Genomic DNA, 26111 nt, shown 5'->3' on the forward strand with positions numbered 1-26111 from the left:
TGTATGTGGGGGAGGGGGGGGGGGGAGGAGCACGCACACATGCACACAAGAGAGTGTGAGCCAGGGAGGGGCAGAGGCAGTGGTGGGGAGGAGAAGGGTAGTTGCAGAGGATCCAAAACTGGCTCTGTGCTGACAGCAGCAAGCCCAGTGTGGGGCTTGAATGGCTAACTTTAACTCATAAACCATAAGATCATGGCCTGAGCCAAACTCAGATCCTCAACCGACAGCCACGCAGGCACTTTGTGGTCTAGTTCTATTCACTGTGGGGCTCTAGTTAGTCAGATGTTATACCACCTAAATCAATCTCTTGACCTTCTATTCTTTTCTTACCTGTTTCTATATCTTTGCCATTTTTTTTTCTACTTGAAGGCAACATTCCTAATTTTATCTTCCAAACCATCTATTGAAAGTTTTACTTTGGCTATTACTTTTCATTTCCAAGGACTTTTTCCTTTTTCTTCATATTCTTTTATAGCCTCCTACTCTTTGTTATCCTCAGGATATTCCTCACATCCTTGAGGATTGTCTTCCATCCTGCATTTCTTTGTATTTCTTTTTTTTTTTTTTTCTGGTTGTGTGTCCTCTCTTTCATGCCAGTGGTTTTCTTTAACTCTGGTTATCTTGGATGTCTATTCATAAAGGACTGAGCCCCCAAAGCTGACTAGAAGCTCTGTATGTGTGTCAGCTCCTGGGTTTCGTTAGAGCCAGTCTTTTCACCAGAAAACAATTCTCCCACCTTCTACTGGGTGTGCTCGTTCTCTGCATAACATATACTGTCTCCTAGGCCTATAGCTTAATGGTATAATTTCCTATCCAGAGACTCCTCAGAGAATAAAGTTCAGGGCAAGAGAGGGGACACTATCAATGACTACAATTGATAATTATTCCTAACTACTGCGACATCAGGCACAGATCAGGACTGTGCCAGGACACCTGGTCATCTTACCTGTATCTATTTTCCCATTTCCAGTTGCCTGCTAGGAAGTGAGGAATCAACAGAACTCTCACTTTGTACTTTTTTTTTTCCCAACAAAAGTGAATCCATGTGTTCACTGGATAATTAAAATATGTTCTGATTAAGTGTTCTCATTAAGAGACCACTTGCACTGTTCTCCTTTCTGAAACCACATTAAAAGACACTAAAGGATTTCCCTGATGAGGAGGGATGCTGAACATCATTTCATGTGTCTGTTGGCCATCTGGATGTCCTCTTTGGAGAAGTGTCTGTTCATATCTTCTGCCCATTTCTTCACTGGGTTGTTTGTGNTATAAGGAATGGGGAGGGTACTAGAGCAAAGAAGATTCATGTATATTAGAAGGTGGCATGGTAACTTGGACTTGGGACTAGGTTCGTCCACTCTGTTAACCACTTGCAGCGTGATGGGGCTGGCTGATCCTGCAGATCCTCAGGCAGGTTTAAAACACAGAGGTGCCCTGTTTTCTAGGAGCCAGAGATGAAGTGCAGAGCACAAAGGGGCAATTGGCTAAAAGCTTAACTGCAGGGCAGCTGGACCCCAGGTCCTTTCTCCCCCATACCCAACCATGTGACCCTCCCTTCTCTTTCTGCATACTGGGGGTTGAAAGTCTCAGGCCTAGGGTTACCAAATAAGACACAGGATGCCTAGTTAAATTTGAATTTCAGATAAGCAACAAAAAGGTTTTAGTAAAACGATGTCCCAAATACTGTGTGGGACATGCTTACACTAAAAATTGTTCGCTGTTTATCTGAAATTCAAATTTAACTGAGAGTACCATATTTGTATTTGTGAGATCTCGATCTCACAACCCTACTAATGATCCAATCACTAGCAGGAACAAGGTCTGGAATTCTGAGCACTCTGATGGTCTTCTGAACTCTGTATCTTCAGGGGGTCAGAAGAAACTAAGATGAGTTCCATGTTTTTATACCTGACTTGTTCACCTTTTTAATTCTATCTGTTCTTTTAAAAAATGAAACCCAGTTTTTCTGTTGTCAACTCCATTTTTCCCTTTACAATTTCTTCTACTACTTTTATTCTGAAATCAAATACACATTTCACTAGATGATGTTCTGGCTCCTCTCAATAGTTTAATTTCTTATGTTTATTTCCTTTATCTAGAGCTTATTTGGAGGTGAATTATAACATGAGGTTCAAACTCAAATCTTCTACCAAATAGTTAAGTAGTTGTAGGCTCTTTATTATATAATCTTACATTTTCCTAGTGATCACAGGCCACCTTTACATTTACTGAATACAAATGTAAGAGCTGGTTTCTAAGCCAAATGCTTCATTCTATCATTTTGATTCTTGAACCAATACTACACCCCTTTGGTTACTATAGTTTTAAACACTATAGCAATATTCTTCAGCATCCAATAAGTCAAGCTTCCTCATCATTGCCTGAATTGTCGAAAATTTATGTATTTTTACCTTAAAACTCAGCACTTCCCAAAATAAATATATGATATTTACATACGTAATTTTAAATTTCCTATTAGCCATATTTTAAAAAATTTTTAAAGTGAGATTAACCTCAATAACATACCTGGTTTAATCCAATACGTCCAAAATATTATCAACATGTAATCAATACTTTTAAATCATGAAGTATATCACATTCTTTTTCTTGCACTATATTTTAAAAACCCAAGATTTATTTCACATTTATATAGCTTCTCAATGAACACCAGCATATTTCAAGTATTCCGTTAGCTAGAGGTGGCCCAGTGGCTATCAAATCAGACCATGCTGTTCTAAGTAAACCACAGAATCATTTTAGCAAGTCGCATCTCTCACAGTATAATAACAACTTTGAACTATCAATAAATAAAAATATTTTCACACCAAAATCTTGAAATCTCAACCAGAAAATATTCCTGTTTTCCTAAACACTTGTCTAAAATGGTAAAATATCAGGAAAGTCTATGGGGCAATACGATCTCATGGCTAAATAATGCAATGATGTGAAATATAACACCCAGGAACTGTTCTCCCTACAGCATTACGCCTGCTTTAGCAATTATGACAGGAATGAGAAAGTCACAAGTACATGCTAGAGATCTTTTACATTTTATTTTACCTGGTGCTTTCCTCTCAGCTGGATATCTGCCACAAAAGCTAGAAGATGAAATTGATATCACAGAATACAATCAGCTCAGCATTCTATGTTCAGAAACCCTCAGTGTATTTTATTTGGTGGTAAATTATTCAACTTCACAAATATCCTTCTTATGTCTTTGAAATTAGTTTTCTCCTAGTCGGTATAATAATGTGAGGGGCTGCAGCAACACAGACTTAATACAAAGCATTTTGTCCTAAATTACTGAACACTAGAAATTATGTCTGTTCTGGAATGAACAACTGCCCAACATGAGACTGATGTGAAATGCTTAAAGATGGAAGCACAAAGCCTGGGGCAGGATGCTATGGTAGGAAAGGCCCAGGCATGGGACCTGAGAGAGTAGGGCTGCAGGATGAACTTCCCACTCCATCCCCAATCATGTGATTCACAGCAAGTCCCCTGCCTGAGTCTCAACTACATCATCTACAAAGCAAGCTGTTCGGTCTTACTGGCATTTCCCACACTTCAGCTATTTATGTGCCAAGGTCATGATATATGCTCTATCCACCTACTTCCTACACCATGGGTCAGCAAACATTTTCCTGTGAAGAGCCATAGAGTAAATGTTTTCAACTTTCTAGGACAGACAACGTCTGTTACAACTACTCAACTCTGTCATCATTGAATGAAAGCAGCCAGAACAAAATGTAAACAAGAAGAGAGACTGTGTTCCAATAAAACTTTATAAAAATCAGGCTAGATTTAGTCCTCAGGTCATAGTTTTCTGACACCCTGTCCTCTACAATTATTTACCTAATATTTTTATTTATTTTAAAATTGATTCACTTTATTAATGTTAATATCACAAGTGGGATAGCAGTATCATTTACCATAAAATAGAACACATTCAGGAAAACAACTATATAGTAATTTTTCAACTATTACATGCCACCTTAATCACCTTATATACTGCACTTTGAGAAATGCTGCTTTTAATAACAGTTAACAGCCTCTGAAGAGCCAAGCTTCTATGATATTCTCCTTTTAGACTCTTTCATCTAAAAAAAGAAAGAAAGTAGGGACACCTGAGTGTCTCAGTTGGTTAAGCAATCAAGTCTTGATTTCGGCTCAGGTCATGATCTCACAGTTCGTGAGATCAAGCCCCAGGTTGGGCTATGTGCTTGACAGCGTGGACCCTGCTTAGGATTCTGTCCTCCCCTCCCTCCCTGCCCTCCTCTCTCTTTCTCTCTCAAAATAAATAAGATAGACTTTTTTAAAAAAGAGAGCGAGAAAGCAAGAAAGTATTTCTCTCTCTCTTTTTTTTAATGTTTTATTTATTTCTAGGAGAGAGAGAGAGAGAGACAGCGTGAGCAGGGGAGGGTCAGAGAGAGAGGGAGTCACAGACTCTGAAACAGGCTCCAGGCTCTGAGCTGGCAGTCAGAGCAGAGCCCGACGCGAACCCACGAACCGCGAGATCATGACCTAAGCGAAAGTCAGACGCTTAACCGACTAAGCCACCCAGGCGCCCCAGAAAGTATTTCTCTTTTAGAGATATGCACTGAAATATGGAGAGATAAAATGATGTTCTACATAAAAACTGTTTCAAAATAAAACAGGGGGCAGAGAAGGGGAACACTCGCGTGCAAATGAAATCAGACTTGGCCAAGAGCTGATAACTGTTATACTTGGATGATTTTATTTTTCTGTTTTCTATGTGTTTAAAGAGGTCTATAATTTAAAAAAAAATAAGTGTTTAAGAGTATGCCAAAAGAGGGAATGTAATCATTAGCCTGAGGAGGACAAGGAGAAGGTAAAGAAGGAACAGAAGGGCTTAAAGAAAAGAAGAGGGGAAAATCAAAGGTAGGGGGACAGGAATAAGAGAAATGCAATGAATTTCATAAAGCCAATGGCCTTCTATTCCACAACAAATGTATGGAGCCAGGCACTTAGGAGCCCCAGCCATCACTAAGTACAGGAAAATCAGTTGAAGAACAAAGGCTTTGGTGAATGGCATCAACCAGACCTATGCACTTGGGGTCGACCTGCAGCGAGGCCTCTCTAAGCCTGGGCTGCACATGATGCCACCAGGCAAACCCAGGGAGCCAGCCACCACCTGGGCCCGATAGGCAAAACCACAGCCTTGAACTGACAGATATGAAACCCTGAATTCCACTGTGCTCCCAAGCAGACAGTCTTCCTTTTAAACAATGCCACGTGAGGCTCAGTGCCACAGCAGGAGAACAAAGCCATTTAATGCGCTAGAAATGGGCCAGTTTAATTTCATTGTCCAAACGTACTGCAACTGAAGCATAAAAAGTGAGCAAATGGTATAAATTAGCAAGAAGAGCCCCACAGAGCGGCTGGCCCATCAATACTCTATTGAGGAAGCCTGGCCAGCAGCCTCCAGCTGGTTTACAGAAATACCCGGGCCACGGGAAGCCAGAGGCTCTGGCCTCACACCAGGCCAGCAGGCCCTACTTGGTTCACATGAAGAGGGTTCAACACACATTAATACACTCTTGGAAAGGCTACGTGGCAAAGAGAGGTCAGGCCTTTCCGGCAACAGTGGGTTCAGGGCACCAGACCTCCTGTGGTCGGATTGGTAGAGCCACAAGGAGCCTATTAGGATGGGGGCTCTTTCAGATATTACAAAGACAAAGACACAAAGAAGCACAAAGGCAGTGACTCACCCTCTTTGTTATGCACAGGTAAAGAACAGAACCAGCCTTTCAGATCTTTTAGGTTAAAAAAAGAAAAGTCTGATAAGAAAGAGGCACCAATTTAGTTTCTCCTCTCTTTCCTTGCAACTTCACACATGCTGCTCTGACTTTCATCCTGAATGTGTCCAAAGATACATACAATATCACTTCACTAATCAAAGCCCAAAACCAAGATTCTCATCTCCTAGACAAAGTGGTTCTCAAGTGAGTCTCTAACACCCCAAAGGCGAGACACTTTTAACTTCAGGTTGGAGACAGTGAGGAAGTGGGAAAGGAGGTGTTCCGGACATGTCCCGTCAAAGAAACCAAGAAATAGAGGAATGCATATGGAAAGGATGGGCTCAGTGAACGTCCTTGTTCAGCCCCATTCCCTCAATGGCCCACACGCACTCATGTGACAGCTCCTTCCAACAGTCTGTGGATCAAAGACCCTCACACATAGAAGCAGTTCTGAAACTGTGAGATCCTAAACAAGTGTAAGATGTTCTTGTGACGACTTCCCACAAAAAACTGACACACAGCTCAAGGAAGGAATTTTATCTGCAAGCTCATCCTCCTTGTTTCCCCGAAGAGATCAGTGTGCAACCAGGAGTGGAAAATGGTACCTGATGAATGAATGATTGAAAACAACTTCTGATAAGTTCTGAAATGGAAAAAAAGGCCGAAGGTGGATTCACACTGGAGTCTGACACACCATATTTTCTGGGAACTGAGGAAGAATGAGGACATGCTGCAAATGGCATCACCATCCTATAGATGCTCAAATAACCACCGCTGGGGCCAGGAGACTTGGGCCACAGCAAAGATGTTACCCGCCATGCCCACATTCAATTTCTCCAGGACTTCACTAACATTGTTAAATGATCCTCTCTTCTGCCTAAGAGCTCATGAATGGAGATGAGGAAAACCTGAGCTAGAATCGCTTTTCAAACTTGGTCTTTTGTATCATAAATTTTAAACCTGTTTACTAATACATCCCACAACGGGTTTTATATAAACATTAGTGGGGAAAAGTGAAACCCATTTTTACATTGGATCTCATAAATAATGCAAAAGGTCTAATTTACCATAATCCACGTCTGGCATTTATCTCTCGTCGATAATGTATTGGGCACTTGTGTTATTCTCTATTGCAAGGTAACAGCACCTCATCTGTGTCTGTGTCTGGAATTTGGTAAATTCCGACGTCCCCTGAGCCCACGTGCAAAACTTGCCATCTCTGAAGACATTCACCTAGGCAAAGGCTGGAAATGTCATTATTTTATTTTCTATGCAAAATTAAGTGGGAAATTATTGAAAATGCAATTTAAATGAGGATTTTTTTCCTGAGACATAAATATTCATAACTCGCAAACTGACAAAGCCCTGCAGATAGCATAGGAACCACTTTATAAGAAGGGCTGATTCTTCCAGATTCCGTTTGTCAGTGACAAGATAATTTTCATAGCAACAAATTAACATCTCAAAGAGAACTGGGAGGGCAATGCTGTGTAGGCAGGAGGCAAGCTGAGGTCTGGTGAAGGCATTCAGACTCAAGTTTTATTGAAACAACTTTCCTATGAAGATCCACCCATTTTAGTGTCCTCGTGTTCATCCTGGGAACTCTCTGCCTTCCTACTCCTTAAGATGCCACATTATATATTCTTAAATCTGATGAGATGAAAGACCTCATTATTATTTATTTTTAAGGTTTTTATTTATTTATTTTGAGAGACAGAGAGAGTGCAAGTGGGGGAGGGGCAGAGAGAGAGGAAGAATCCCAAGCAGGCTGTGTGCTGTCAGCACAGATCCAGATGTAGGGCTGAAACTCAAGAACTGTGAGGTCATGACTTGAGCTGAAACCAAGAGTCAGACTCTTAACTGACTGAGCCACCCAGACACTCTGAAAGACCTCCTTTTTAAACAATCATTTTGTGATGCTTCCTTTACTATTATGAAATGAAATTCATATAATACCAACATATAACATTTTTTTAAATCACTAATATCCCTGACTTATCACATAAAAGAGAATCAAAGGCAAGTGGTTTATAATAAAGTAGTATGTATTTCAGTAGGTAAATGCTTAGGCATAACTACACTAAACAACATAAAACAGTTGGATACTTGGGCTTCTACAAAGAATCACTGAGAATTCCACAGCTACAAATGCAGGTGGACACAGGTGTGTCTTAATGGCTATTCGTACTGCCCTCAGTGATCGGACTCCTCCAAAACACTGAATAATTGCTGCTGGTTTCCAGTGGTCATGCTCCAGGAAATTTCAGTGTTTATTAAAACCATGAAATGTGTAAAAAGTGAGTTTAGATTAGATTCTAGGCCCACATCATTATGATCTGGTTTTTCATCTGCACGAACATCCAGCAGAATGCCTGCTACTCATGAAGGATGTGGGACAATGTCTTCATAAACAGGGCTGCTTTGTTCCCTGCACGATGTCCGGCATCCCTAAGCCGTATACACTGAAGTCCACCTGTGTCCTCCAATCACTGTGACACTGTAACAATCTGAGCCAGTGCCACAGAAGCCCAAGAGAAGGGGCCTCTGCCCACCCACCCAGCTGAGACCTGGACCGCCTGGGCTCCTCCCTGGCTCACTAGCCACAGGCAGGCCCTGGAACAAGTTATTCAACCTTCTGACACCTCACTTTCTACATCTACAGAAGTGGGGATAATAAGACAGTAAGTTGAGCTCTGAAGGCTACGAGGACCAAATGGCTTACTACTGGTAAAAATATCCATAGGCATAGGATAAGCCTTCCATGAATATTAGATGATATAATGATTATCTCTGTATTGCATCATTGTATCAGTCTGTTTCAGAGCTAAATCTTAAAACACAGAAGCCAGATGGAAGAGGAAGCAGAGGCAGGGAACAGAGTGGATGGCTTAGCAAAGACACATGTGCTGAAATAAACCAGGCTGAGGAAGTGTGTTAAGGAGCCTGTACCTGATGTTCACAGGTGAGTGTTCCAGCCCAGATCTCGCACATCATAAACACCTGGGATAACAGCTGGACATCCCCAGACTTGCTGACCTAGAAGCCTGGGGTGTGGGGCCCCAGAACGCGCATATTAGGTAACTTCCCTAAATGATTCTGAAGTCCTGTAAGGTCTGGCAACAGCTGGCTGTAAGTGACTAGGTCAGATGTCCTGGCAGAGCAACCTTGCAGTGGTGTGGGAAATGGATCAAAGGAGACACAACCAGAGATAGGGAGGCTGGGCGGGAGGCAGTCCTTCCACAGACTTAACTGGTAAAGACCTGTCCATGTGGTAAACAGCCAGGAGGAATATTCCAGACAAAATGTTGGAAAGACGAGAAGTGGAAAAGAGGCAGGAATGAAAACGCTGTGTGTTTCTCATTTGGCACCTAGGAAATATTCCCACCATGAGGCCTCTGCTTCTCAGCTGTGAATTTAGTGATAGTTCCCATATACTATGAGCTATAGGTCAGACCCTGAGCTGTCGGCATCCCAGTGAGGTGGATACCCTTCTCCCATCTTAGAGAAGAGGAAACCAGGGCACAGCAAAGCAATGACTTCCCCATGGCCACATAGCCAAAGACCCCACAGTGGCAGCAGGGCTGGGTCCTGGGGCTCCAACACTCAAACACATGTGCTTACTGTGGACTCCTGCATATGCCTTTAAGTCTCTAGTTTATAAACGCCCCAGGAGTCTGCACATTGCTCTGGTTTCCACGTTTCTATGAAAGATTAATGTACAGATCACACTAGCCCTGCCTCAGTCGGAACTCGTCACCCACATGTTGCATGGGGAAAACCTAAGTGTCGAGCCCTGTTTGCAGAAGGAAAAATAACCACTGTTTGTAACAGCCAGCATTTCCCATTTAGCATAAACTCACCATGGTAATATATTTTTGTCAAAACACATCATGTATGTTAAAAAGAAAAGTCTTTCTCTCCACCCCCAAGCAAGCTTTAAAAGAACTTTCTGGAAGTGGGAGGATGGAGGGCCACCCACTTTTGAATCACTTGGCACTGCTGACTGACAGGGAAAAAAAAAAAAAAACACACTGCATACCGGGTTTTGTCATTATTGATGGCATTCAACATTCTAAAGACAACTTGCAGGGAGAACATGAATGGACTTGAAGACAGCTGACAGGTCCCAAATAAATCCAAATCTCCTTCAAACAAACTCCCTCAATGCTGATGCATCCTGCAACCCTCCACTTCCACATTCAGGGTAGAAACAGAAGATGAGGTATAGCTGCATAATAATATTGGGAACAGCAGCAACTAATGCTTATGGGGCCCTTCATTGCCTGCCTGCTGGCTCTGCATTCTACATACATTCTCTCTTCATCTTCACCACAGCCCTATGGAGGTCAGTACCATTATCCTTCATCACTCCCAAATATCAGAAAACATAGGCCCAGAGAAATTACATAACTTGTCCCAATTGCAAAGCCCTGACACCCAAACCTATTTCTTCAAAGCCAAACTGGCCAGAGTGGGGCTAAATACACAGACACACACACACACACACACACACACACACACACCATAAGCAGAGAACGTGTCACCTAGTTCCATGTACTTGGCCAGTTCAATGTAAAAACAGACCAAAAAAAACAGCACATCTCTTTCCAAGGAGCTCCCTGGATACCAGATTATGAAGTCCATTTAATGCTTTGGATGGCTCAGCATGATTATAAAACCAAAAATACTAAATGAAGTAGTATTATGATAATATCATTGTTGATGATGTTTTAGAAAAAAAAATGTTAGAACATTAAATATGGCCAGAAGGAAGAACAATACTCATTTTAAAATCATTAATCTGATGTGATCTCTCATTACAAAAAGACATTGAAGATTACATGTTTGTCCCCTAACCCCAGTCCCTGCATGTTGAAGCTGCTTGAGTTCTGCTTCTCATTCACTGAATGGAAATGGCTGCCATGTCTAAGCTTCAGACTTATGCTCAGTTTCCTCAGAGCAAGATGTGTTTGGGCTCCCAATGAGTCCTTCACAACTATCTTTGAGTTGGTTCACTGTAACTAAGACAAATCCAACTCAATAAAGGGAACATTTTCTTCAGCTTCCACCAGCCTTGACCAAGCAGCAATCCATACCAGACACCAAACACCACACCAGGCTCTGACAGTCTCTGCCTTGGTCCCACTGACAGTTCCTGAAGGGCTTTCTTTTCTTTCATTTTATTTTAGACAGTGGTCCTCACTTAACAGATGAGAAAAATGAGGCCCAAGGGGGTTAAATGCTTTGTCCAAGATCATATGCCTACCAAATGGCAGGGTCAGAACGTACATCCAAGGTCTATATATTCCAAACTTGTTTTCTGTCCACTGGGCCATAACACTTTTGAGGTTACAACAGATGCTGGTAAAATGTCTCTAGAATGTTTTACTTATAATCCCATATGATCTTACAAGGAGGGTAAGAAGAAAGAAATTTGCTTTCCCTGGAAGCAAAATGGCTTACCACCAATGGTGTCATTGGGAAAAAGAAGATGAGAAAACACACCAGGAGGATCACTTTGAGGTTCACATTCAAAGCTTTCTATAGACAGGAACTCTGATAGTGACATGCTTGGAGATTTAAGCTGGAGCTAACATCAAAGTTACAAGGATTGGGGGTTTAAGATCTGTGGATTTCAGGAAGGAGGAAAGTGGCATGTGCATCAGTGGCAGGGCTGGGAGAGGAATCACTCACCGAGAACACAGACTTTTAACCACTCACAGTAGATCCTAAGCCTTGTATCAGCCCATTACCTCTCTGCCTTCTATACAGGGAAGACGTTTTTCGGGAACACTTGCCCTTACTTTCTGGGTACTTCACCTTACCTGCCACTAACACTTCATGTAATAACCCACCTCCAGTGAGGAATACTTGGGAAACAGCATTTATGAGGATAGATTGTTACACGTGAAGACTAAAATGTAGAAAATTATGTGTGTGCATTAACCTTCATGACACAGTAATAAAAATTCTCTTTGTAAACCATCTAAGGTGAAGGCACATAGGTCCTCAATTCAGCTAATTGGGAAGAAAGCCTGCCCATGGAATCCAGCTGCCAGGTGGGGCCTCTGAATTTCCTGCTTTTCCTTCATGCCCAATGGAATGGTAAGGGCTTCCAACAGGCCTCCTCAAACTCTCATAGCTCCATACAACTTCCTCCTAAAGCTGGGTAAGGAGCAGTCCGCATCCCACCTTACACAGCACATTCATCTAATGAGTGCCACCTGGCAGAGCCATGATCCCTCCTGGGCTCTACATCTCAAAGGATGACTAGAGGTGTGGGGGAGTGAGGAATAAGGCCACTAACTGCCTTTGTCTTCAAATCTGGTTCTGATCTCCATTGGCCTAATGCTAAAACTATCTACCACAGAGGACAGTTATCCAATCTTTATTATAGACAGAACACCTATTAAAACCCCTTGTAGCTCTATGGACTCAGAACTCATCAAGTCTCTACAAGGCCCTGATACTCTAGTTGTTATTCTCTTGCTGTTATTCTGTTATGCCCAGGACTGATGACATAATGTATGGAACTGCATGCAAAATAAAAATGTAGGGTCCCATATTCAAAAATTATTAAGAATTTCAAGAAGGTGGCCACAAAACAAGAAAGCAAAGGTAGGCCCTTCTCAGTGTGGGGCTCCATGTGACTGCACAGGATACATGCTCATGAAGTGCTCCCTGATTCTGCCACACCACTAGTCATAAGGTCCATAAGCACAATTAACTCTTGTGAGTTCATTCTGAAATATTTATATGAAATTTTATTTTAAAGATACAAACCCTTTCAGACCAAAGATACCACACATGGGATCAGTGAGCTGGTTTCAAGGAAAGCCTCTTTTTAATCCTTCTAGCTACGACTAGCCAAATATAAATATTCACTGGGTCTTTTTTTTTTTAACCTTTATTCATTTTTTGAAAGACAGAGAGAGACATAAATGAGCTGGGGAGATACAGAGGGAGAGGGAGTCACAGATTCTGAAGCAGACTCCAGGCTCTGAACTATCAGCAAAAGCCCGACACAGGGCTCAAACTCACAAACCATGAGATCATGACCTGAGCCAGAGTCAGATGCTCAACTGACTGAGCCACCCAGGCACCCCTCCACTGAGTCTCTTTAGGGAACCGAGTACATAAACAAAGGCTTCCTAGTCAACAACCCGGCCTGATAGGAATGGAAAAATCAAAATTTATAATCACAAAATCTAAGAATTCTTTCAACAAGTTTGAGCCTTCATTTCCAAAGTAAATGTAAAGGGATTACTTTAGCTAAAGCTTCCAATAAAATGTGCAGAGTGGTGCTGGAAGCATGGACACTTTGGTTTCACTTCTGGCTGAGGCTAGATATATTGGGGGAGGTGTGGAGAAAATTCTATTGACTTATCAAAGTCAGTCAAAGGCCAAATCCATTATCTTGAGTTGCTGAGGGGACAAACACCACAAATGACATTGGAGTAGCCTGCCAAGTACTAAATGAGTGACGCTCTATAGTCTACACAATCTGGCAGCTAATATCACTACTAATGTCACTCAACTGATAAATAGAAAAGCTAGCCATTTTGGAAATTTGGGATCTGTGTGTCTTATAAAAGGGGCCCTTGTGTCTATTATCCATGACCTGGAAAAGGCATGGAAACTCCTCATATATAAAGGAATTGAGAATATAACTATTACCTTGGGCCAACTGTCTGGTAGAAAACAGCAAGCATGGCCTTCATTTGTTTCAGGAGCAGGAGAACCCTCATGGGCTCATTCCAACTCTAAATGATCTTACCAAGGGAATGTGGACTTAGGCATTTGGCCTGCAGTAAAAGGGTATCACAGCCTAATCTATGATGGACAGTCAAATGTGGCTTGAGTACAGTCCCGACGGCATGGTGAACAAAGACCCTGCAACACCCACCCACGTATCAACATGATTTACAACTTCTGGAACTGGCCTGCCTGTGTGTCGCTGTCCTCGGTGCTGAATCATCACTGCTCTCCTCAGCAGTCTTGTCCCTTTGGGGTAATCCCTGCACAGCCTCCACGGCTACTCCAGTTTTTCTTAATTCATCTTTTACACTTGATAAAAGTAAGTGTAACAATGAAAAAGGTGTAAAAAGCACAAACATGACCTATGTTTAGAAATCTCTATAATGAATTCCCAGTACATATGCTCCACAGCTATAAATGTTCTTGAGTGGCTGATTGGGAAGGCAGGACCACCTGTTATCACTCTAGTGCTGTATCTGTGGACCTTACAGTTATCTGGGAATTCAACTTTCTTTGTGAGGAAAGTTGCCCCTCTATACTGTGAACATCAGGTCATCCTTAAACACCCAAGTCAATTGTGACCTCACCTGGGAAGCTCTTCCTGACTGCCTAGTTGCCATTCCAGAGAGACAACCAGTCTGCCAACACCTCCGCCATGCTTTACACATTCTGTTACCCCTAGCCTTGCAGTTCTTAGTTTGTGTGTCCACTTCCTTTATTCAAATATGAGCTCCCTGAAGAAAGGACCTACAAGAACACAAATGTGGTATCCAAATATTTCAATTGTCAAGCCTTTAAAATCTCTGTAGTTTCGGGGCGCCTGGGTAGCTCAGTTGGTTAACTGTCCGACTTCAGCTCAGGTCATGATCTCACAGTTCGTGGGTTCGAGCCCCGTGTCGGGCTCTGTGCTGACAGCCAGCTCAGAGCCTGGAGCCTGTTTCAGACTCTGTGGCTCTCTCTCTCTCTGACCCTCCCCTGTTCATGCTGTCTCTNCAGGACTGTCCTTTAAAAAGTCTCTGTAGTTTCATTTTACCCACTTCCTATGAGACAAAACACATAATGTTATTTAATATTCAACTAGGCACATGGAGTTTTATCTGCTAACATCAAAAACAACCCAGGAGGACAATCAATTACTGCAGAGACAGATGGAGTCATCCAGAGGCTGAAGGCCAAGATGTCAAGTGACTCTCCCAAGGTCACCCCATTCATCAGCACAGGCATCAAGATAGGACCTTCACTGCTTGCCAGGACTCTGAAAGTCACTACACCCTTCAGTGTTCCTAGGGACAGCAGCAAAAGGGGGCTGAACTGCTGAGAGATTATTGGATTTCCAGCAGTGAACTCTGGGATAGTCACAATGCCTCTTCTGGATGAATGCAATTCAGACTCTAGGGGATGTCAGGCCAGCCTTCCTTTCAACTTGTCTCCAGGCCAGCTCAGAATCACAGCCACGCCTAGAGGTTAGTAGAGCTTCCCATCAAGGAGCCAGATGAGAGGAGGGCTACCTTGACTTCAGAGATGGAGAGGCCAGTCATTGAATGAGCACTTGGGCTGGATCTGAGATTTTAAAGGCTCATTCCCTTTTAATTCACTTACTTTATTTTAATATTAACTCAGTTAAATTTTTTTTCCAGAAGGCGTAAGGAAGGAGAGATATCATAAATCCAGATACGGCAGAGAGCACATTAAAAATGCAGTTCTATTATCTTAAAACTAGAGATGTAATTATAGCAGTCATGTAATATGAAGAGAAATTACCAGAAAAAAAATATTTTAAGGATCTGGGTGAAAAGAGAAAAAGGTCTATATCATTTAATCTCTAATACATGGAGAAAGAAGGAGAAAAATACGCCTTCAGATCTTTCAAATACTTCCCCATTGCCCCCTAAATTATCATTTTCACTCAGCTTTTCTGTTCCACATGCATAATTTACCACAGTGCACAGCAGCCTCATTTCTTCCTTTCTTTGCTCAAGAAGCATATATTCTGGGAGGATGTAGAATTCATCCCAGCTTCGTCCAAATGATCCATGTCCTCAGGGATACTTGAAATTTTTGTTTGGAAAGAGCATTTCTTCCTGCAATACTTAATATTAACTCTAAGAGGTCCCCCAAACAAAACAAAACATTGTATCGAGTTATCACAAGATCATATTCATCCAACAGCTCCCAGTGAATTCCTGCAGTGTGCCTGATATACTGTCCTCATGGTCCAAGCTGAAGATACACACTAGTAATAAGGTCTTTGCCCCAAGAGCTCACAGTTAGGCCAGAGGCCCAGAAGGAAATGAGTGATGACAGCACATTGTTTAGGGCTATGATAGAGAAGGCCACAGAGAGCTTCAGGAGGTGGGTCTTAAGCTGTCCTGGGAGTCCAAGAAGGCCTCTAGGGGACAAGTGAGTAGGAGCTGTTGTGTTGAATCAATACATGCATCACAGCCAGAGAGACAGCATGGAATATGCCAGCAGAGTAATCTGAAGAGCAAGGATCTACCACGGATGGAAAAACTATGACCTACAGGCCAAATCCAGCCTGGCACCTGTGTTTTTGTAAATAAAGTTTTATTGGAACACAAACATGTCAATTCATTTATGTACTATCTCTTTCTGCTTTCACACTATAATGGCAGAGTTGCAACAGAGACCTTACATCCTGTAAAGTCCAAGATATTTACTATCTGACCTTTAAAGAAAAAGTTTGTGGATCTCTATTCTAAAATATTTGACCTTGAATCCACAGATTAATGTTCTCATGAATAAATGTAATTTAACCTTTAGATGTTGTGTGACTGACTTCTAAACGTTAAAACCCCATTTCTAGAAGTGTGCTTCAGGCAAATTAAAATTGGGGGTAGTAAATAAGGTTGGGAAAAGCCAGGTGGTAAAATTAAATAGATTACCTTCTCACAGCTTTTCAGAGCCTTTAATATGCAAATGTACAATCACCAAGAAAAAAAATTGAGAAAGTAGAATTTCCCAAAGTTACTTATTCGAAAGACTCCTTTTGTGAAGATCGTCTCTTCTGCAAGAAAGTCGTTTAATTCTAATGTAAGTCTTTCTTTTTATACCCAAAACAGCCTTAGTATTAGGACAAAGCATAGCTTGGAAACCTCTGGACTCAGTGAGCCATTTGGAAGAACTATAACCCAGAAAGTACAAGAATCACAACTTTGTAGTACTGAAACAGGTTTTTCCATTACTTTGCCTTCCAAACCAATGGGTTTATTACTGCCCTGTGAACAGAAGTCCAACATCCATGAGTAGAAGCTACAGGAAATATACAACCACCCCCTTCCTCTGGCTCAGACCCTTGGGGTATTAATAATGCAATGCCAGATGAATGGTCTTCATTTAGAATTTCTCTGCTTAAGTCACCTGTAACTTAGAAGTCATTCTCCTCACTAGAACTTGTAATGGCTGGGATTTTTGCCTCACACAGAATGTTGCTGACAGAAACAAACACTGCAGGGGCGCCTGGGTGGCTTAGTCGGTTAAGCGTCCGACTTTCGCTTGGGTCATGATCTCGCGGTTCGTGGGTTCGAGCCCCGCGTCGGGCTCTGTGCTGACTGCCAGCTCAGAGCCTGGAGCCTGTTTCAGTCTGTGACTCCCTCTCTCTCTGACCCTCCCCTGCTCACGCTGTCTCTCTCTCTCTCCTAGAAATAAATAAAACATTAAAAAAATTTAAAAAAAAAAAAAAGAAACAAACACTGCAGCATGCTGCTATTAGCTCTAGAAAACTCCAGAATCCCAGTTCCAGAGAAAACCTCTCCCCATTTCCACCTACATTCACTACTCCAATCAAAGGAAAAATAGAAATGCAAGCCAAGAAGGGATGAGAACATGAAACATGGTTAGGAGAGGTGTTCATCTCCCAAAATGGATTCAATTCCATCTGGTGTAATAATAACCCACATAAACCATAAAGAGCTTCCACATGTGATGGCTCATTTCACATAGGAATTGACCATGAAGCCAAGGAGAAAACGAGGCAGGGAGGGGAAGGGGTTGTACTAGGGGACACAAATGTCCTATTCTCCTATTGCTGGTACTGGACACAGCCTAGGTTCTAATCCGGACACATAGACTTGGGGCTGGTGACACAGATTCTAAGACTTGTCTCCATGCCTCTAAAATTGGAGAAGAGGAAAGGCGCCTGGGTGGCTCAGTCTATTAAGTGTCTGACTCTTGGTTTTGGCTCAGGTCATGATCTCACAGTTTGTGAGCTGGAGCTCCACTTTGGGCTCTGCATTGGCAGTGTGGAGCCTGCTTGGGATTCTTTCTCTCCTCTCTCCCTGTCCCTCATCTGCTCTTTCTGTCTCTCTCTTGAAATAAATAAATAAACTTAAAAGTTTTTAATAAAATAAAACTGGAGAAGAGAAGAGGGATCATAAGGCTTTGGTACAGAGCCTGACACACAGTGAACAACCATAGCAGTGGACAGTATGCACCCCAATAGGAAATGAATGCCTAGCATATCCTAGGGATAGGGTAAACACCAGAATCTGTCCTCAGGGGTTTGATGCATATGGCAAATGTTCAGAAGGACGTTTTTAGGATTATGGCTTTCCTCAACTAGCCAGAATTTCTGGTCACTCTATTTCCTCAACTCCATGAATACACATTTCCTACACGCAGAGACTGACAAGGACATGTTTCTGTGCTCAGGACAACTATGCCACCTTTGAACTTGACCTCTGACAGCTGAATGTCTTCTAAGATGACCATCACAAATGCACAGGGACAGATGCCCTGGAAAACACAGGTGACTCTAAAATTGAGGCAATTCCATGTTCCCTAAATTGAAAGGAAGTAAGTCCAAGATGAGAAGTTCTCCCATCAGTCACTGCCAAAGTCTCTGCTGAAGAGTTAGTTATTTTGTTATTTTGTGGCTCCTGTTAAATTCAGGCAAATGTGAACCCAGAAACTGTGAGAACACAATGCACTGAGGTATTAAAAGACGTCTACAGGCTTCCCCAAAAGAAACATTTTAGAGAGGCAAAGGGCACCTTGGCAAATAGCCTCCCGAGTACATGGACCAGGATGCAGATCCAGTCCTGCCCTTGACCAGCTGTGTGACTCTCAGCAGGCTGCCTCTCTGGGCCCCAGGCTGCCCTCTGCTGAACCAAGAGAGAGCCCATCATAGACTCCATGACTACCCACCACTTTCAACACACACTGCACTATAAACCAGAAGTGGGTACAAACTACTACGGAAAGATCGTGGTCTCCCTCATATCTCCCTCATATCTCCTTCAGTATACTTATTTTTCGAACAGCAAAAAATAATTCACTTTTTAATCTCCAATTCTCCCAAACCCAATTTCTCTTTCTCACTCACTGGTAACTGTGGTGGTTTTTATTCCAATTTTGTTGGGTATAAGTAAATTACATTTTGCAGTGTGAAAAATGTTCTTTGGGAGGACGAGGTCAACTTCAGGGGGGGAAATAGGAAAGCTTTGTCTCTGATTATTTCCCATGAGAACATGTAGATTATATCTTTTAAATGGAGATGAATTGTGACTTAAAGAAATGTTGTCATAATGTGCTGTGAAATAAAGTCAGAAATAGGCTTTCCAACCAATGCCTGACAGATTAGTTCCTCTGTTTGTTAACTGAATTTGTGTCTCAGCTTCTATTCACTGCTCTGATTGTTATTTTCAAATTGTCACTTGAGCTCTATGACGCTTCCAGGATTTATTTTCTGTCCCGTGCCACGATAAGCAGTTTCTGTCATCCCAAAGGAAATCTGCAGTAGGGAAGAGATCGCCAAGGGCCCACTTCCCAGTAATCATCCCCATCATGGAGAGAGCATTCAGCTGTAGCAACAAGAAACCAGACCAGAATTAATTGTTAAAGTTATCTAATTGTAGCCACTCTGACTCAAATAAAGTAGTGGCATTCAATTCAGACTTCAGCCTCTGGATTTTTCAAAGGCATCATCCAACTCCCCCAGAGTTACATCAACATGCTCTTCCCCTATGCCCATTAAGAAGGAATGCATTTATTTATGCCAGCATCAGATTTTTATTTATTATACGTTCTCATTGCAGAAAGCTGTGTGTTACCTCTCCTTTACACTTATAATAAAGGGTGACAATATGTATCCAAAAAACTCATTATTATGTGAGACAAAAAGTTAAAATTGGATTTTCAAAATAAAAATAGCAATCAAGCAAAATCTCATTTAAAGCAAATAGACTTTTCTACTCTGATGGGGTTATTGAATGCTGATGAGCTCTCCTCAGTGAGCACTGGAAAAGGTTGTACTGCTAAGTGGGTTACTCAAAACACCCTCATTTTTCATCAGTCCTTGGCATAGAAAACACAAGTATTTGCATTAAAATTACTTTATAACTTTAGTTTGTGGGCAAAATAAGCCTAACTTTGATAAATATTGTTGCCTGTAAACACATTTCCAGAAGGGTTTATCTACCATTTCAAGCACCCCAGATTATTCAAGGTATCAAAGCCAGCTTCCAAATTCAGATACTTACATCAAACCACTAAAAATATCATTTTATTTCTTTTTTATTTTTTTAATGTTTTTATTTATTTCTGAGAGAGAGAGAGAGAGAGACAGCGTGAGCAAGGGACAGTCAGAGAGAGAGGGAGACACAGAATCTGAAACAGGCTCCAGGCTCTGACCTAGCTGTCAGCACAGAGCCCGACGCGGGGCTCGAACCCACGAACCGTGAGATCATGACCTGAGCTGAAGTCGGATGCTTAACTGACTAAGCCACCTAGGCGCCCCTAAAATTATCATTTTAAAAGTAGCTCACATGTTCTGACAGTTTACTATGTACCAGACTCTGTGCCCAGGACATTCACAGTTTTATTTTCCCTCACAATCCTGCCATGAAGGATCCCTATTACAAGAACACAGGGACACGTGACATAAATAAAATGCATGTGAAACTTGGGCCAACTCTGAAGAATTGTTTTAAGAGTAAATAAAATAGTTTATGGCAAAGCACTCAAAAAATATTCCAAATTAGAGGTGATGGGTTCATATTCTAGACCTGCCCATCAGCTGTGACCCCAGAGCAAGTCACATGACTTTCTAGATTAAGACAGACTTTAATAGGAGGATACATTTAAAGCCAATAATTTATTTATAATTAACTGAAGGTAATTAGCAATGTCTGTTGGTGTGACTAACCATAACTATTATCTAAATGCAATTAACTATTTAACTATTGTTAAATGTAGTTATTACTTTTTTAAAAGTCTAATTGTAAACAGCCAGTGTTCTTAATGGGATGTTAATCATTAAATGGTATAATTCATCCTTGGGGAAGTTTATTTACTTTTACAACCCCTCACCATAGCTATTACTGCTAAATATGAATATCTTGATTAATAGCAGCAACATAATTGGTGTCCAATATCTATTCATCACTACAGCTCAATTTCTTTACAAAGTACCTCCTTATATAATAAATAAGACCTTCATGTTCTACCTGACAGCTTGATTAACGACCCTACAATCAAACCCTTTTACACAGTAAGTGAAGGGTGAATATTGTGTCAGCTGTTCTGCTGTTTCCACTCAGGCTAGAACCATCCATTGGTCACAGAGAAGAGGGACAATTCCAGATACACAAGGTTGAGGCAGGGACACTAGGAAGCCTATGTTATCTATCACTATGAGGTCAACTGAAAGGTTTTCTAGTTCACAGAATCTACCCAGAGTTAATATTTATGGGGGCCACAAACATTTACTACTGAGCACCTGCCGAATGTTAGGGTAGAAGATACAGCCTTAGCCCTCCAAGGCCCCTTCAGGTTGGGAGGTTGGGCAGACAAATACAGGCTTAGTGCACTCTCTATGGTCACTGACCACACACCCTCCAGGACATCAGCAAGAGAGCAGACAGGCCTGCTGAGGCAGGAGTCAGACATGGTTCTTAGAAGACTCCAAAGAGGAAGCAATGCATGACCTGGACCTCAAAGGTCTGTAACTTCACAGAGAGCTGCTAATGGTGACTGGGGGTGGGAGCAGCAGCTGGTAGACAGAAGACCTGGGTCCCAGTCCCAGCCCTGGAGTCAGGACCTCCCTGGACTGAGGGAGGCCTGGGTGGGACTTCAGCAGTGAGGTCACATATCTCAGGGACTATGGGGCTTTGGGGTTTATACAGCTAGGCTGATGCCAGGCAGAGGCTTAAGTTTCTCTATCTGTGAAATGCAAATGGTAACGTTCATCTACTCACAGGACAGGTCTTTGTCGAATGTTCACTCAGGATTGTGAGCACTGAGGGAGGCCATGTTTGGTATTCCACCTAGCAGAGAGCACATGTCCAGCACACAGAGCTATGCATGGTCCCACCCAATAACCTAAGGGCCTCCACACCCCACTCAGCTCCCAGCACTGTCAGCCAAGGGTCTCAGAAACGTAGTCAATATGCCAAGGTAAGGCTGTTCTTTACGTTACACTCACATTTCTAGATGATTTTTCTTTTCCTTTCCCAATCAAGATTTAACAAAAAGGCAAAAAAAAAAAAAAAAAAAAAAAAAAAAAAAAAGTTAAAATACAGAAGGGAAAATAAAGAAAAGAAAAAGAACCTCTGAGAAATGGAAGCTAAGAAAATCCAAGGCACAGATAAAGATGGCCCTGATCAGAAAGAGGCCCAACCTGCAGACGCAGTCAAAGGCCCTTGAAGGATCTCAGCAAAACCCCACCAAGGTGAGGTTTCTGCACCATCAGGCAGGAGAGTGAGGTGCAGACTGCTCCACCAAGCATCCTGGAGAGTGAAGATCAACTTGGGTCTGAGTTGAAGAATGAGGAACACAGGCCCCAAGAGCAGCCCGGTTTCCACAGAAGGGGCTTCCTTGGGGAGCAAGAAGAGAACAAGGCTTCCTGAAGGCCTACTTTCTCAGGCCTACACATCAGTAATGCACCCACAACTACTAGGTCCTGACAGAAGATGCAAGTGTTAGCATTCCCATTTGGGGTCTGTTTAATCCTCAGTGGATTCATGGCTCTTTCTCAGTGGATTCATGGCTCTTTCTCACTCTCCTCCCAGGATGAGTTATGCATAGCCTCCCAGGGGAGAGCTTCAAGCCATTACTCTCCCCTCTTCTCCCAAAAAGGGCTGACCATGCAGGTGGACACAGTACAAGTACCATCAGCCACCAACTCAAAACAATCTGAATGGAAAGGTTTAGGAAACAAACTTGCTATGCAAACAATTCTTCAAGACCAGCACCTGAACTGCCTTCCAAACAGAGGAGTCAAGAGATTCTGGAAACCCACCCCTCACCAGGCAGCCTCACAGGTTAAGGTCCCAGAATCTGACCTTCCATAGCCCAGAGCCAAATGCCCCAGATCCAATAGAGAAGAAGCCCATTAAAATGTCCCATTTTATCCTTATTTATTTTAAAACTATTTTCTTCAAAGGACACCTTTTTTTTGACAGATAATTTCTGTTAATGGTATCAATTAGGGGCTCCTAACCAACTGTTTTGCTAAAAGTGCAGACCCACTGATTTAAGTAAAAGCATAAAGGTTATTTCATAATTTCCAGGTAAACAACCAAACAATCCTCAGAAACTGCAAACTGTAGTTCATGACAGTGCCATTCAACTTTGCCTTTTTGTTCCTGTATCTGCTTACGAAAGCAGACCGAAAATCTGAAAGCTTCTGCCAGTGTGTGGACTCAGGGAGGCCACACTCCTGGCAGACAAAAACTGGCTTCTCTCTTCCTGACCCTCTTGGCAGACCAGAGATACCAAAATTGCCGGGCAATCAACACCTGATTGTCTCAACTGCTTTAGAGACAATTATAAAAAGAAGGCAGTTTTAAGTACGCAGGAGAGGCAAAGCTGTCTCTAAAGCTTCTAGAAGACAAAGGGAAGTATGGAAAACATCAGAGCCTCTCGTGTCAGGGTAAAGGTCATTTTCTGGGTATTTCCTAAGCTCCCAGAAGATACCAACATCACAGAGTTCACTACCAAGCTGAGCACACAACAATCTCCATAGAAGGGTCCGGGCCACGGTCCCAGGGCAGCCCATCACTTGATGGGATCTTTTCTACCTTGTCTTCACCCGTTCACTTCTATCTCTATGGAAACTGGAGTGGGAATCAGGAGCTAGCCCTGAAAACAATCGTCAGAAACTATCTCCTAATTCTATTTCCATGGAAACAGATGACAGATCAGTGGAAATAAGGTAATATTTTTAAATAAGGTAATTCTTTAAAAAAAAAATTCTTCTCACCTAATTCACCACCACTTCCACCGAGTTGAAATTTGAGAGTATATATTGCTCATAAACCACAGAAGCAGCAATGTGCTCTTGAGGTTAAAGACAAATGTTGGGACAAAGAAACAAGAATCCAGCCCCTCAGGAGACTCGGGAAATTAAGGAAAGGCCACCTCGGCAGCAATCACAAGGGCCCAAAGTAGGTAGGATATTCCATGCCTGCCACACAGCGTGGTCTTGGGACCTTCATCAACTTTATAATGGCATCACCTCTATGTTGTATAGGTTGCACTAAAGAAAGTAAAGATGCTTCCTAAACATTATGCTCTCATGGAAGCTTTACAACAGGAAGGATCAAATGCAGTGGTGGGACCATCTTCCGACAGCAGGCACTCTCCAAAGCTAACTCTCTCATAAAAGAGCCCAAGGAGTCACCATCATCAACAGGATTGGGAAAGCACCCCCTGGACCGGCAGCAACCTGGCCATGAAATGTGACTATTGCACCTACCATTTCTGTTGTAAGGACTGAGACTGAGGACACAAGACATCCTGCCAAATCCTTCCTGTGAAATAACTGTGGGTCCAATACCCAAAATAGCGAGCCACAGAGAAAGAACCTGAATTTGCAAGCTGAAAACATAACGAATCACAGCCTTCCAGGTCGGAAATAGGCAGGGCTCATGGAAACTGGCATAGTCAGAGAGATAGCATTTCTTCTCCAGTAGATGGGAAGGGATTCGGGGGTAGAGCAGATAGAACAGCTGCATCTGTGTCTCCTGGTTATCATGGTAACAGCTCCTGCCTCTAGGACACTGGCTCCCTGGCAGGCACATGCTAACATTTTACAGGCATGCGATACAGCCTCCTCCCAGAAAGGTGCTATCACCTGTGCTATTGCAGAGACGGGGCTTTGAGCTACAGGTCACTCGACCAGGGAGTCCGGGATACCCTGAGAACCCAGGCTCTTCTGACTCCTGACTTCCAGCCTCCTAAGCCCTCACCAGGTTGTGTAAATGCCCACCCCAAACGTCTCCAACCACAGGAGAAAACACAACCTCTATAGAACAGGTTAAACAAAAGTCTGTGTAAATGAGTGGAGGGATGTTTGTTGCCCGTAGCAAGCACTGTGTAAATATTTTCTGGATGAAAAGCAAAAATATACTGGAAATTTTTTAAAATTTTAAATCAAGAGAGAAAATGACATACAACAGATACAAAGCATAAATGTCCATATTTTAAAAATATATAAAAGCCAAAGTTTTTGAAAAAATAGACAATGAACTAGAGAAGGCTTTAAATCCCTTTGTGATTCATGAATGCAGAGTAGTTTTGGAAGTGGGTATAAATATATCAAAAGAAAATGTTCTTGTATTTGATAACACAAAACGACAATGACATCGCAAAGCTACACAAGCTAATGACACCATAATATACAGACTGAAATCATGTGGGAAACAGATTTTAAGGCTGAATCAAAGAGAATAACTCAGGTGTGTGTGCCATTATGTTTCCAGCTGCAGTGTGAGCGTAACGGAATTAAAACCTCATAAAATGCACAAATTGGCTACCATCATTACCCCTTCAAAGGAAATCAGAAAATAAGATAATAGCAAGGGATTGCTACAGCACAAAGAAGCAGGGCTTCAGGGATGTGAACAGAAACACACTCTGAAAGCCGCATTAGCCCATGCATTCATGGCTGTGGTCCAGAGGAGCAATTTCTTCCTTAAAGGCACAAAAAGAAAACTTAAAGCAAATTATTTGGAAAAACAGAATACTGGAATGAGGGAAGCAGGAAAGCTCAGAGTCTGTTTGGATGTATGCAGCTGGGACAGTCAAACCTCACACCCAGTATAACATAAGGAAGCGTGCAAGAGTACATTCTCTAGTGCTCAGAACTAACACCAAGAGAGCAGGACCCCACCCTTGACCCGCATCACATCAAAAGCCTTTTAAAAACAATGAAAACTTAGCTGTGACAAATGTAACATAGAGCATACCACAGTGGTATTTGAAAACAGCAAGGAAAACTCAAGCTACTGGACTTTCGTGCACCCCCAAAGAAGAATTCAATGTTCTCTGAAATATGGGCATAGACACAAATCCAGCTCTGAGGGTGGGGGCAGTCTGCCAGGCTCCGAAGGCCAGATCCACGAGACAGAGCAGGAAATCCCACAGAAGGGATGGAGCAGCCAGTGGGGCAAAGAACAAGGGAAACAGTACCTCTCAAACTAGCCCTCCTACCAAAGCCAAATTTCTGTCTGCTCCTTCAAGAAAAACCTAAGCCTTTTCTTCCAAACAGATTCAAGTTCATCTGTTCACTTCCATTCTAGCCCCTCAACCAGGAAATCACCTTATCCACAGTTAAGATGAGTGGTAAGGAGA

This window comes from Crocuta crocuta, unplaced genomic scaffold, assembly GCF_008692635.1.
Source record: "Crocuta crocuta isolate KB4526 unplaced genomic scaffold, BGI_CrCroc_1.0 scaffold87, whole genome shotgun sequence".
Classification (NCBI taxonomy): Eukaryota; Metazoa; Chordata; class Mammalia; order Carnivora; family Hyaenidae; genus Crocuta; species Crocuta crocuta.